We start from the raw sequence: 14,908 nt of genomic DNA, 5'->3' as shown, positions 1-14,908 counted from the left end.
GAGATTTACTTCTTGAACCTCATATCAGCATGACTTTGCTCATTACCTCCTCTGTTCACACATTTCGGTTTATGTTTCCAATCCCTTTTCAATCCCAAAGGAGCTAAAATGGAAGAGGGAGCTAGAAGGGTTCTCTTAAATAGTCACAGAACGTAGGGTAAGTTTGTAGTAAGAAGTGTATATCTTCATAATACAGAATTTGTAGAACATGAAAATATATAGGGAAAAGGGGGGAGAAACAGAAGTCCGTATGCTAAAGCCACCACGTGCAAACATTCTGATGTATTATGTTTTATATTTCATTTATGCTTATTCTTAGCATATTTTAGATGTTACTATATGTACAATTTGCAGGGTTTTTTTAAGTTTATTTATTTTGAAAGAGAGAGAATGTGTGAGTGGGAGAGGGACAGAGAGAGGGAGAGAGAGAGTCCCAAGCAGGCTCCTCACTGTCAGTGCAGAACCCCATGTGGGGCTCGAACCCACAAACCACAAGATCATCTGAGCTGAAGTCAGACTTTTAACTGACTGAGCCACGCATGCACCCCAAATTGTGCAATTTTTAAAAGCTAACTCGGAGCGCCTGGGTGGCGCAGTCGGTTAAGCGTCCGACTTCAGCCAGGTCACGATCTCGCGGTCCGGGAGTTCGAGCCCCGCGTCAGGCTCTGGGCTGATGGCTCTGAGCCTGGAGCCTGTTTCCGATTCTGTGTCTCCCTCTCTCTCTGCCCCTCCCCCGTTCGTGCTGTGTCTCTCTCTGTCCCAAAAATAAATAAACGTTGAAAAAAAAAAAAAAAGCTAACTCAAGGGATAATCCACATTTTAATGGTAAAATCATGCATCAGGAGCAGATTATAATTTAAATGATCATTTCCTTATTGCTCAGAATTTAGAATTAGTTTCCTTTTGCACTTTTATTAATGCTTCATTAAACATTTTTGTGACATTTTGTGACATTTTGTTTCTGAATTCAGGATAATGTTCTTACTCTTCAGTCCCATCAGTAGAATGTTTGGATCAAAAATTCAGAGCAAATGTAAAACTCCTTTATCAAACTTTCAATATTTTTAAAAAATTTTTAAGTTTGTTTACTTATTTTTGAGAGAGAGACAGAGAGAGAGAGTGAGAGAGAGGCAGAGGGAAAGGGAAAGAGAGAATCCCAAGCAGGCTCTGCACTGTCAGCACAGGGCCCGATGCGGGGCTCAAACCCACCAACCATGAGATCATGACCTAAGCTGAAACGAGGAGTCAGATGCTTAACTGACTGAGCCACCCAGGCGCCCCACAATACCTTTTTCAAAAGAGTCGGACCATGTACTTTTACTTCCTATAATAGAAACGCAAATAAATTCCTCAAGCCTGAGTCTTTCATCGAACATATTTCACCAACCCTGACTTTAAACTTATCCCTGTTCACAGCAGACAGCACCTGAGGCAACCTAAGAAAAATCGCCCTCTCTCTCTCTCTCTCTCTCTTTGCATTATATGTTGCTCTAAGAAACCTAAAACACAGTAGACTTCTGCTCTGCAGTGTATGTGGTGGTGTCATCATTGGCTGGAATCACATCACATGCAAGCCAAAGACATACGGGACGAGGACCCAGAAACTGCAGGAGAAAAGGAGGAGACTTGCAGAAGCCAATTTGTACTGAGGCAAGAGGTCACACGGCCCCAGAAGCAGGGAGAGCCTAAGATAGAAAATCACCTCAGCTTAAAGGGTTTACACTCCCCAGGAGGTCTGGTTGCACTTTCCCCTCTTCTTATAATCAACCTCCTGTTTCCTTAAGCTTCTCTGAGTGTGTTTCTGCTCCTTGCAACAGAAAATCCCTGACAAAGCACATGTCGGTGCCAAAAAGGGACAGCATTTTGTATATAACTGTTTGCAATTTCTCAAGAGCTTCTAGAGAAGCCAAATGTAATGGATATAAGATTACTGCTTCAGGGCTCACATCAACTTAATAGCCACTCATTCAGTCTCTATGTACAAACATACACACACATATATGTACACATATAAATGTGTATGTTTTATGCATCTACACATATATGTATGTGTGTGTATATATCTCACACTCACGACTAGTTTTCTGATAGAAAGACTCAGCAGAGATTTGAAGGCCCATGTTCATTACCTGCAGGTATGCCTTGATGCTACCGTCCAGTGTCCTGAAACCCAGAGAGAGTAAGGAGAAGCGATTCTATCACCTCACCTGGGGAAATATCATAAAAGAACGCAGACGATGTTTGTAGCAAATCTGTAACTTAACACAGAGAATTTTAAAATCAGCTTCCTGAGAGAAAGTAAGGGAGGGTGATGTCACGGCATTAAAACAATAAAACCTATAATAAACCATTAATATGCTACACAGTAGTATTTCTGCACCAGAATTGGCAGACAGGTGATCACAGGGAAACAAGAACTTACAGGTTATGATTCCTCAGTATGCCCTGCAAGCGTGAGGGTTGCTGCGTGTGTCCCCAGTGGATTATAGCTACAGGAGTTCTTCATGGTAGGGATGAGCACACTTCCACCTGTGAGGGAAACTGAGGCAATGTTACCCGGTTAGCCTGCATTCCCTGTGTTAGCAAGTGATAGAGCTGGAATATGAGCTTGGAGCCACTGGGAACCCCAGGCGCCATGCTCTTTCCCCTCTTCCATCTGACTTACACATGTTTCTATTTCCACTAAACCTGGAGGCAGAAAATGCTTCTGTGCTCGGGGTCTTTTTTGACTTATCCTTAAGCCAAACGTATTTTGTAGGGCTTGTTTTCTTATGATCAAGGATTGAAACCTATTCCTCAGTCATCTTGTCCTTATTCCCCTAACTCACACTCTGCCAGACTTCCTAGTTTTTGAAATTACTGAATTTTGTGACAAAGATATATAATCACTAAGATAAAGGGCTGAAGGGACAAGATTCTTAAAATATGAGTTTTCTAAACCATACCTGCTTTTAGGGCAGCCTCATGGTGAAGACAAGAGAAATAAAGTAGAAGGGGAAAAAAGAAAGAGCCTTCCAGATTGTGTTTCTGCGTTCAGGCTTCCCCTCCCCACCCCACCTCCACCATGACTGGTCAAAATGAGTCTTCCACTCCTCCAGATTCCGCTGAATGTTTTTAAAGTATCACTACTTCGACTCATCCATTCATCTCCCTCCACGTTCAAGGGAAGATTCACATTACTGATTTTTCTTACCCTGAAACTTTTATTTTCTAGCCCGAGTAAATTGATGTTCATCTCCAATTGCCCACATAATCTCCAGGCACACTCATTCTACGTCGATGTGCTCTCCAAGACGTACGGCTCCACTGTGGGTGCGATGGGATATAGTTACTGAAATGAAATATAAAAACCAAGAGGAAAAAATCACTGCCGTGCTCCCTCACCCCATTTCCAAAGGGTCACACTGGAATTTATCCTCCAAAGGATTCTTTTAGGCTTTATCTCACCATGGGGCACATCTTAGAGGGTGCTGTTTGGAGATGCCAGAATTAATTTTCTATCAATAAAACATTCTACTTTATTATATCGGTGTCTTAATTCATTCACTCACTTAGCAAACATTTATGGAGTGACCTTTATGTACTGGGCACTTTGCAAATCGCTGAAGGGAAAAGATACTGAATTTTGTAAGATAGAGATTTTGTCTGTGGTAGGAAGAAGGAAAGTGGACAGTCATAGAGAGGTGAGATAGGGCTTCAGGTGGATACTTGGGTGTGCCTAGAAGGGCACCCTCATTGTGCCCAAAGTGTATCGGAAGAGATTTAGCCAGAGAGGGCACTTTTGGCTTAGTATTTGCAGAATAAATTGGAGAGGGCATGCACAAAAGCACGTGTGTCTACTAGAACCAGGGTAGATGGGAATGCATGATTCTTTTGACGACAGAGCCTGGTGCCAGAAGCCATGAGGAGAGTGTGGGGAGCAGCACAATGATCATGGGGGACTGGCCATTCCTAGTGAGGTAACAGACCAGGGCCACACCATAGAGAGCCCCCTAAGCAGTGGTCAGAGCTTATCTTTACTCTGCTGGTCACTCACAGGTGTGGCAATGTAAACACAGGGCTGTATTTTCCCTGGTCCAGAGCTCATTCTGGGTGGTGGATGTTGACTTCCAGATCCTGCATGCTCCAGGAGGGGGCTCTAAATTCCTGGTTTGAAGGAGGAAATAAGAGGAGAAAACAGAATCCCTGTTCTGCTATTTATTAACTGTGAGACCAGAACAAGTAAATTAACTCTCTCATACTCTGTTTACTTATTTGCATATTGAGGGTGAACTGGGCTGCCTTGATAGGTAAATATCTCAGTGTATAAAATGCCTTGCTCGCTGTCTTCGTGGAGATAAAGCACACTGTGATATTTACCAAGATTCCCTCATCGCTGCCCCCTTACCCGGCTTTCCACCTTCACCACCTGTGTCAATTCTGAGCTTGGGAGTTGCAAAAACGACATCTCTAGCAATAGGCTGACGATTTGGGAGTCAGTGTATGAGAGGAGGCAAGCCTTAGGCTCTAGCGTGTGTGGCTGAGATCTCTAGTGTGTGTGTCCTTCTATCCTATTGCCTGCTTTCTGGGGGCATGATGATCAGCTTCCAAGATAGTTTTGAGGAAGTCAAGGGTAGAGGGAGTCTGGGCTCCTGATTCATTTCCTATGGTTACTATAATAAATTGCCACAGAGTCAGTGGCTTAAAATAACACGTTTATTCTCTTACAGTTCTTTGTGGGTCAAAATCAAAGGAGCCATGCTCCCTCTGACGGCTCTATGGGACAATGTTTCCCTGTCACATTTTGGAGGCTGTTCCCATTCCTTGGCCGGTGTCTTCTTCCACGTTCAAAGCCCACAGAATAGCATCTTCAAATCTCACTCTCTCTGCCAAGGTCACGGCATTGTCTCCTCCCTTCCGTCTAGTCCTCAAATGTCGCTCTGCTCCCCACTTATAAGGACACCGTGATCACATTTAGGGCTCAGGTGGGTCCAGACAATCTTCCCCATCTCAAGATCCTTATGTTAACCAACATCTACAAATACATTTTGTGTATTGTTTGTTTCCTTGTTTGTTTTTAATTGCTAACTAAAGTATAGTTGACATATAATATAATATTCATTTCAGGTGTGCAACATAGTGGATTTGACAATTATAAATGTCACCAAGGTAAGTGTATTTACCATCGGTCGCCGTACAAAGTTATTACTATATTATGGGCTACATTCCCTACGCCATATCTTTCATCCCTGTGACTTCTTTTTTTTAATAACTGGAATTTTGTGCCTCCTAATCTTCTATTTTTCCCTTCTCCCTGCCCCCCCCCTTTCTGGAAACCACCGGTTTGTTCTCTTTTTCTCTGTAGTTATGGGTACATTTCTATTTTTTGTTTATTTGTTTTGTTTTTTGGATTCCACATATAAGTAAAATCATATGGTATCTTTTTCTGTCTTATCTCACTTAGCTTAATACCCTCTAGGTCCATCCATGTTATCATAGATGGCAAGACTTTATTCTTGTTTATGGCTGAGTAATATACCTTTATATAAATATACACACACACATACATACTCTTCTGTATTCATTCATCTATTAATGGGCACTTAGGTTGCTTCCATTTAAGGTAACATACTCACAAATTCTGGGTACAAGAACCTGGAAATCCTTCAAAGCTAGTTATCAGCCCACCAGGGCTCCTTTAATGAATAAAGGCCTTAGAGCCCTGGGGCAGAGGGGACTAGGGTGAGGCGAGTGTGGCACTCAGGGCACATGACCCAAGGTGGCTCACACTCTCAGGGTCCTCCTGAGTGAGGAATCAGCTCCTGAAAATGAGCAGCCCCTTAAATTTTGGGCCCTTGTTGCCTTGCTCACCTCACCGCAGTCCAGGTCCTGTCTTGGACTGGTCCAGTGCTTCAGCAATGGCAAAGCAGAGCTAGAGCAGAGTTAGGTGGGTGTATGTCTAGGCAGCAAGGCTGAGACAGTCCAGTAGAGTTCCTGCTGGTTCCAGGAGCTGGGGTGCATTTGCATGTGGGGGGCCGGGGGGTAGGGGGCAGGGGATAGAGTAACAGACAAGGAAGAAGATATAAACAGCAGAATGATTCCCGGTGATCACAAGCCTAATATCTCACTCTAGTTACACCCCAGACTGGAGCGGGTTTCACTCACACAAAGCCAATCTTGGAGACACCTTGCTTCCGTTTGGGAATGGGATCCCAGGCCAGGTGGAAACAAGGTAGTCTCAGAGCTTGCCAGCAGGGACTGCACCGAGGACAAGATGAAAACCGTCTGGGAGGTACTTACAACGTGGAAGAGGGATGGGCAGACTGCAGACTGGCACTAACTGAACCTCTGGGGAATGAGGCCCCCTGCAGGAAATGACATGCAGACGTACTGCCTCATGTATGTACACCCACAGCGTCTTGTCTGTGGACGCAGTGAGCAATGAAAAATGTCCCTTTCCTCTTAGCTTGCCCTACTCGGACCGGAATGCTGTCTGGGCAGTATCAGTTCTGGATTCCTGTCTCCAGGAAACTCAATGAAGAACCGCCCTGTCCGCAGGCTCAGGCCCGGCTGTCTTCCTCCATACCTCCTCCTTCTCTTCCTCACACACTCCCAGTGAGAGGACAGTGACTCAGGCTAATTATACAGTAACAGGAGAAAAAAAAAAATACACTTTTTCTCCCCCCAGCAGCAGCTGGGACTTTCTATTTATTTGTCCGCTATTTATAACTCACTCAGACAAGGAGGTCTTATCTCCTCCTCCTCCTCCTCCTCCTCCTCCTCCTCCTCCTCTCCAAATGAAATTTCTCTAGGGCGGATCCAGCTTTATCTAAATTGGTTGGACAGAGGAGCACAGCGTATATAATCCATACTGAAGGAGATAAGGCTTTCTCCTTGTACTAGATGTAAAAATAACCAACGAGCAAAATGAGCATGGATAGGGAAAAATTAATTTACTTGCCTGCCTAATTACTAGATGCAGGATAAATGTATCTGCTTAGTTCCCTAATTATAATAATACTTAGCAGTTACATGAAACTCTTCATCATCAGAAACACCACCCTCTCCTGACACTAAATGATTAATCTTTGGCATCCCTGTGTGAGCATCTTACCTGAGCAAGAGTTCCATGAGGTTGGAGGGGGTCAGGGGATCAGGGTGAGGTGCTGAGGCCACTCCTTATCATTAAAGCAGAAGCTGCTTCCTGTGTCTGGTCCCTGGGCTTTAGGACCTGGGAGCCAGTGGATAATCTGTCCCCTTGGGCTGATACAGGACCTGCCAGCTGCAGTGAGAAGTCTACCTTCAATTCCCAGAGAGCCTACAAACTGCCACCCATCTGGCTGTGTAGCTGGAACTCCTCCTCCCACAGGGAATAAGGCCTGTGATGGCTCTGAGTTGAGGACCTCCCCCCTGCCCCAGGTGCCATCTTGGAGCAAGGAGCAGTCACCGGATGAGCCCCACGGGGCACCTTCCATCTGCTAATGGGTTGTCTCCCCACTTCTTGGCTTGATGTTCATTTGTTCACCTCTACTTTTCCTTCTACCTGTGGTGGGATCCAGTTCCTGGCACCATTCATATCAACTCAGAACTTGATAAGACCTATGTTTTCCACCTTTGCAGGCTACTAGGACCTCTTTGCCTCCAAACCCTGTGGCCTCACAGTCCCCGAGACTTAAATTAGACACCACGAGCAGACACAATTCTAGCCTCCAGTGGAGCTGGGTTTTCTGCTCTATCCTCCTGAACAATAGGAGGTTTTTGCCCTCTTGGAAGGACATTATTCTGCCCACTCCTCAGGCTTTCTTCAGCCTGCTCTGCTTCTGGCTGGAAGCTCCCAGCATGCCTGCACCCTGGATCATGCCAGCTAGGGCAGGAGACTTTGGCCCAGGCCAGGGCTCTGTTCTCAGGCAAAGGAAAAATGTACCCTGCCTCCCTGCCCTTTACACTAGATACTACCTAGCAGCTGCAGAGGGAAGAGAAAGGAAGGGAAAGGAAGGGAAGGGAAGGGAAGGGAAGGGAAGGGAAGGGAAGGGAAGGGAAGGGAAGGGAAGGGAAGGGAAGGGAAAGGAAGGGAAGGGAAAGAATCCAACACAATCATCACTATGTTTTGGTGCTTGATAGACCTTCAGTAAAGTTTGTTTAAAAACTTAAATTTCAGATCATTTGCCAAGGCCTCATTTTTTGTGACTTTCAGAAAAAAAGGAACCATATAGCCAGACTATGGAGAGCATCTACAATCATAAGATCTTGCTTTTGTCTTGTAGCCAGGGGTGGGGAGGGGGGGGGGAATCAATGAAAACAATCATTACTTAAACTGCAGCTTTATTGTATTTTTATTTTTTTCTTATTTTTATACACATAATAGGCCATATAAATATTGCTTAAATTTAAAATTCACTAAAGCTCAAAGCTACCATAATGGGATAAGAATTATAAGCTCTAATTATATAGCTTTGAGGCAATGTAATTATGCAACAGTTTTTGAAAAAGAGTGAACACAACACAGGGGATCTCTCTCTCTCTTTCTCATTTTCTTAATTTGGGGCTTGATCCTTAACCATGGAAGAAGAGCTAACTCCTGGATTTCCACCAGTCATTCCTCCATAGTTCAGTTAGTGACACATTTCAGGTTAAATCATACAGGTTCAGAAAAGGGGGGGGGCAAAGAGTTTGCTGCATTTTCCCACAATATGCCCATAGGTGAGGTGGTGACCCCTAACCCCATTTCACAAATCAGGAATCTGAGCTCGTAGGTTCTGTCTGATGCCAAATCCCCACAGCTTATCTCTGTCTGTCACACACTGAGCCAGTTCAGAGCACCGGCCAAGATGGCGAAGGTGACAGAGAAAGCCTCTGACAAAGGAAAGACACAGTAGGGCAGAGTGCCACCAAGGAATCCCTGAGGCGCCAGAATGTGGGGGAAGGGCCACACTAGTCCCTCGGGGAACCCAGGGCTGGGATGAGATTGAGAGCTTTGGAAGGTCGGGTTTTATTAGACACTGACAGGAAACTAGTAGCCCATCCCAGCTCTCCAATAGTGGGCTGACCTCCAGAGTAGTCTGTTTCTGGAGATGAATTAACATAGGAAAGGAACAGACTTGTCAAGGATGATGTAGAAGAAAGGCAATTTGCAAAGCAAGTAATTGCTTCTCTGGAGGTTATTTCCAACTGTGAAGAGTGCCCACCCTCTATTTGAACTTTCAGTGTTGCTGTTTCCCAAGCTTAAACACATGCTTCCCATTTCATAGATGTGTATGTGTGTGAGACCATAAATGAAACTTACACTGAAGTCTACCTTGTGAAAAAGCCACACTACACGAGTGCATTCAGCAGGCTACCCCATTTATCAGAGAAAGGAGAGATACATTGTATCTCCTGACCTGTGATCCATTGATTAATTAAACCGGTGGGGGAGAAGGGCATGGTTATCCTACTTAGATTCATCAAAAACGACGATCAGCAGTGATGTTCTCAGTCGGGTAGCCAGAAGTTTTCTCAGAGGATGCCTGTCTTATTTTCATAATAAATATAGCCAACATATATTCCACGTATTCTGTATCTTCTGCTTTCGAAGTGTATGCTATATGTTTCCTGTATTGAATCTGCACAGCAAATTATTCTTATTAATGATCATTCCTATTACACAGAACAGGAAAAGCAGCTCCGCTAAGGTGGCTTGTGTACCCAGAGCCCGCAATCTGATTCCAAGCCCGGATTCTAATGCACTTGCACTGCACCCTCTGCCCGAGGATAATCAGAGAAACCAGAAACACTATTCATTCTTGTAATTTCTGGGGAAACTATTTTTTGGGTACTGTGGACCTGTCAAGGAGGTGGCACTCTTTTCAGTGATAGAAGCCCTCTGCCCGTCTTTGGTCTTCTGTATTCCATCTGTCTTGGACATCAGCGCCCATCAGCTTTTGCAGCTGCCTTCACTAGCACGCATGCTGCAGCAGCCTCTAGAAATTCCTACTTCACACCCAGACCCCCTTCAAAGAAACTTCACCCTGGATTCTGCCCACACCTCTTAATTACTTATCCACAGAGCCAGCTTCCCTGAGAGTCCTGAAACCGCCATCCGTCCTCGGCTATAGCACCCTAAGAGGTTGAAGACAAACACATTTTCTTCTTCAGGAGGCTAATTCTGCTTCGCACGGACATATGCTGTACTGACAAAGGGCCGCAGGCCTTTCTCTCCCCAAAACTTTCAAAACAGAAGGCCTCTGTCCAAAATAGAAATGTGTGTTACACTGTTCCCATAAAAGAGGAGACAAGAGGAGTGTCAGAGACACAAACATTCTATTTCTAAGTTCAGAGCAAACAAAAAATATGTCAGCCCAGAGGGGATGGAATTGGAGGGAAGGGGGAGCGAGACATGAGAACTTTATTCTATGTTTAAATCCCAACATATGGGCCATTTCTATTTTGGGATGACAAATACTGACGTCCATAGTATGATAATTAATGATATAAAAAGAGGAGCTAAGCTACATTTGCAGGTCTCAGTGGGCGATCCTGTTATCAGTAGAGTGGAGGCCATGTGCCCATTTTGCAGATTAGATTTGAAGAAATCGAGTGGTACTGCCCAAGGTCACCCAGCTATTTGAAAGCAGAGTACAGATGAGAATCTGAGCCAGGGTACTAATTTCTCCTGATGAATCTCATTTTCTGGGATCAACTTTTAACAACTCGGTGTACCTCTAAGACAAAACCCTCCCAGATCCCGGGTTGGGAGAAGACCCCTTGGAGGGGCTGAGCTGAAGGACAGATGTTGCTGAAGGCTAGTGATGGGGACCTGGCACCCGAGCCCCAGTAGGGGGAACAGCGCTCTGTATGAGCCAAACTCAGCACTCCACAGACCATTGGGCCATTCCTATTGGGAGGCTAGTTGGAAATACATTTGAGAAATAAAATGAAACAAATCCTCTACATCTTTCCCATGAATGAACGTGGACTAGTTCCCACAGAACATGTCACATGGTGCTACTAACATGTCTGTCCAAGGCCCCCAGACTCTAGCCCTTCTCTATGCCTAAGCTGTAGGCTCCTATTCCTCACCCTGGCTAACTTGTGACCTAGGAGGTCAAATTATGACTGCAGACTACAGTTCCACAGGGATTCCCAACTGCTCCAAAACTCAGGCCCTTTATCCTACCAAAATTTTTGGTTTCAGAATGCTCACTCAGCAGTTCACAAACTTAGGTGTATGAAACGTGTAGCTTTCTTTTCATTTTTTTTTCTCTAACGAGACATGATTTATCAGTACCTTAGAGTTCAAGACCATTATAATAGTCAACTCAATGATACCCACCACCTTTGCTTAAAGTTTTGTCTAGGTTTCCAAAGCTTTGCACGTGTCAAGATTTTAGGGTAGGATGGCAACCAACCACAGCATATGCTCAGACTTAGGTTTGAGCATTTGGTTTTTGGTGGTCAGTCCGCACAGATGACTGGGCTCCTTTTCTCAGGGTCCTCACACACAGTTCAGCTCTCTCTCAGCTGACTATGGTGCCTTTTGTAGTACAGGAGAAATGATACTTGTAACTACATCACCCTGGCTTTGAGAAACTGGCCTTTTACTCTGGCCATGTGTCTCCTGGTGTGGAGGGATGTTCTCCTTCACTGGAAGCTTCCTGTGCTAAGAAAACTCTGAGACTCTTTCTGTTGTGAATTTGATCCCTTCACTGGGCTTCATCTGAGGGAATAGGCATAATTTCACTTGGAATTTTCTTTTTCATCCTCTCAAAAGTAGCAATTTTACCCAAAAGTTTAACTAAATACCCTGCTTCTTGTTCTGCCAAGTGGATTCTCTTTTCTACTGCATCTTTGAAATCATTGCTTCTGAAGGCATTCCAACAAATTTCAAGATCTAAATTTTCTTTCTGCCAGGACTTTGAAAATTCACAAAAGACATAAAGAACTGAAGAGTAGAGTGCTTATGCACACACACACACACACACACACGCACACACACTCGTGAGCATGCATGTTTTAGAATTTACTGATTAAATCTTTTTCCTACCTTAATTGATCTTTTAAGTATTATCATGTGGTTTCTCTCCTTTATTAATGTGACAAATTACAGTGATTGATTTTCAAACGTTAAGCCAAACTTTAGTTCCTGGAATAAAAATCCCGATTCAGTTAAAAGAATACATTTGCTTTTCTGAAACTCTGGATTAATTTTCTGGAGTTAGTTTAATAATGAGTATTTAAGAATTTTGCACCTGTGTGCAAGAGGTTGCCCTTCCTTGTAAACTCCTCGTCAGCTTTAGATATCAAGTTATACTGATCGTGTAAAATGAGTTGGGAAGGAATCCCTCTTACTCTATTACCTAGACAACTTTGTTTAACATCTGGGTCATTGCTTTCGTAGATACCTGGTAGATTTCACCAGTCAAAGTTTGTCAGGCAGCAGCTGTGGTGGTTGCGTTAGTGTCTGGTGGGTACTGTATCTCCTAGAGATTGAATTTCTTTACTTACATTTCTTTTGGGCAGATTATTTATGTTCTTCGTGCCACGTGTGGTTATGTTGTATTCTCTAGGAACTTATCGCCTCAAATTTTCAAAATTATTGGCAGACAACTGTTCAGACTGTCCTCTTCCTACCTTTAAAGAGTGACCGTGGATGCTGTTGGGACAGTTTTCATTTCTAACCATGGAGTCATTCATGCCATCTGTACTTTTCTGTGTGTTCATTGCCTCTAGCAGTTTATCAATTATGTCTTTTCAAATGGCTTTGCCTGTGCTGATTCTCTGTGTGATGGATGTCGTTTTGATTCTAGTACGCTTGTTCTATTGCCTCCTGTGTCCTTCCTTCTACTTTTTTGGGGTTTAATTTGATGACTTTTTTTGAACTTCTTGAAATAAAGGCCTTACCCTATATTCTACATGTCTAAGGTTATAAATATGCCTATAATCACAGCTCTCATCATGTATCACAAATTTAAATACATCATATTTCTATTATTATTCAGTTCATGATGTTCAGTCTGTTTTTGTTCCAATTTCTATTTTCATGTCTTCTTTTTTTTTAATGTTTATTTATTTATTTATTTTGAGAGAGAGAGAGAGAGAGAAAGAGAGTACATGTGTGAGTGGGAGAGGGGCAGACAGAGGGAGAGAGAGAATCTCAAGCAGGCTCTCTGCTATCAGCACAGAGACTGATGTGGGACTCGATCTCACCAACCATGAGATCATGACCCAAGCAGAACTCAAGAGATGGATGCTTAATTGACTGAACCACCCAGGCGCCCGTCATGTCTTCTTTTAACTAGTGTTTATTTAGAAGCATACCTCTTAATTTCCAAACATAAAGGAAATTTCAAGAATCATTTTGCTACTGACTTCTACTGTAACTCCTGTCTAGTAAGGGAAAATATGTTATATTCTCTCTCTATTTTCTGATTTGTATCTGTCTTCTATTTTCTGCTGAATCTTTGAAATCTGTTTCCAAAAGCATTTCAATGAATGTTAGTATCTAACCCTTCTTTCCACTAAGAGCTTTGAAAAGTTCAGTTATTTGGAATTTTAATTTATACCAGCAATTGGTCAATTTTGGTTTAATAGCCCATATGCTCTTAAAAGTGAATATATATTTTACTGCTGTTGGATGCATGCCTTTAATCATTATTTTAATCAAGATTCTTGCTGATTTGTTGGATTCTTATTCTTGCCATCAATAGAAGGATAAGTTATTATCCCCCACATCAATCCTGGTTTCATATTTGTGTTTTTTTTTAATTCCACCAATATTTGATTTACATATTTTGAAGCTATTGTGTGTTAAAATTGAATCCCCCCTGAAATATATCTTGAAGTCCTAGCCCCTGGAAACCGTGAATATAAACTTACTTGGAAGTAGGGTCTTTGCAGATGTAAGTTATGATGAAGTCATACTGGGTTAGGGTAAGCCCTAACCTCAAATGATCATTCTTATAAGGAGAGAAGACAGATACAGGGCAGAGAGAGCCATGTGCAGACCGAGAGGTGCACAGACAGAAGTCACGTGATGGTGGAGGCAGAGGCCGTATTGACGTGGCTGCCAGCCAAGGCTTGGCAGTCAGCACCAAATGTTAGGAGAAGGCAAGGAACGGGTCTACCCCGAATCTCAGAGGGAGCATGACCCTGCAGACACCTTGATTTCAGACTTCCAGCCTCCAGAACCACATGAGAACAAATTTCTGTTGTTTTAAGTCAATGCTTCGTTAAACAGCAACCCTTGGAAAACAGTGGACAGGGTATGTTACTAGATGCATAGAAATGTAAGATTTGTATAATTTCCTGGTGAATTGAAACTTCTATCATTATTACATACTCCTGTATGGCAATGCTTTTACCTTAAAGTCAACTCTGGTATTATTATTACTCTTCCTTCTTTCTATTTAATATCTGCATGATGTGTCTTCTTGCATCTTTTTTTTAAGTTTATTACTCTATTTTGAGAGAGAGTGAGCACATGAGCAATGGAGGGGAGGGGCAGAGAGAGAGGGAGAGAGAATCCTAAGCAGCGTTTGCACTGTCAGCACAGAGCCCGACATGGGCTCAGTCTCACGAACGTGAAATCATAGCCTGAGCCAATATCAAGAGTCAGACACTTAACTGACTGAGCCATCCAGGTGTCCCCTGTATCTTTTCATTTTTAGATTTTGTACATTCATTTGTCTCATCAGATTAAAAAGAGTGTAAGTCAAATGATCTTTGTTATTGAATTACTTAGTTTTCTTACATCCCATATCAGATTTTTGGGTTAAATGTAGCATTTTCTTATTTGCTGCTCTACCATCCCCCATCTGCTTTTTTCTAGCTCTTCTTCCTTTTTTAAGGAATTATTATTATTACTTACCGTTTCCTGCATTCACTTTTATTAGCTTGTTACCCTAAAAATTTAGCATGCATGCTTGACTAATGAAAGTCCAACATAAATCAG

Source organism: Lynx canadensis, chromosome D2 (assembly GCF_007474595.2).
Source record: "Lynx canadensis isolate LIC74 chromosome D2, mLynCan4.pri.v2, whole genome shotgun sequence".
Taxonomy (NCBI): domain Eukaryota; kingdom Metazoa; phylum Chordata; class Mammalia; order Carnivora; family Felidae; genus Lynx; species Lynx canadensis.
The sequence above is the reverse complement of the archived record's forward strand: the minus strand, read 5'-3'. Positions refer to the sequence as shown.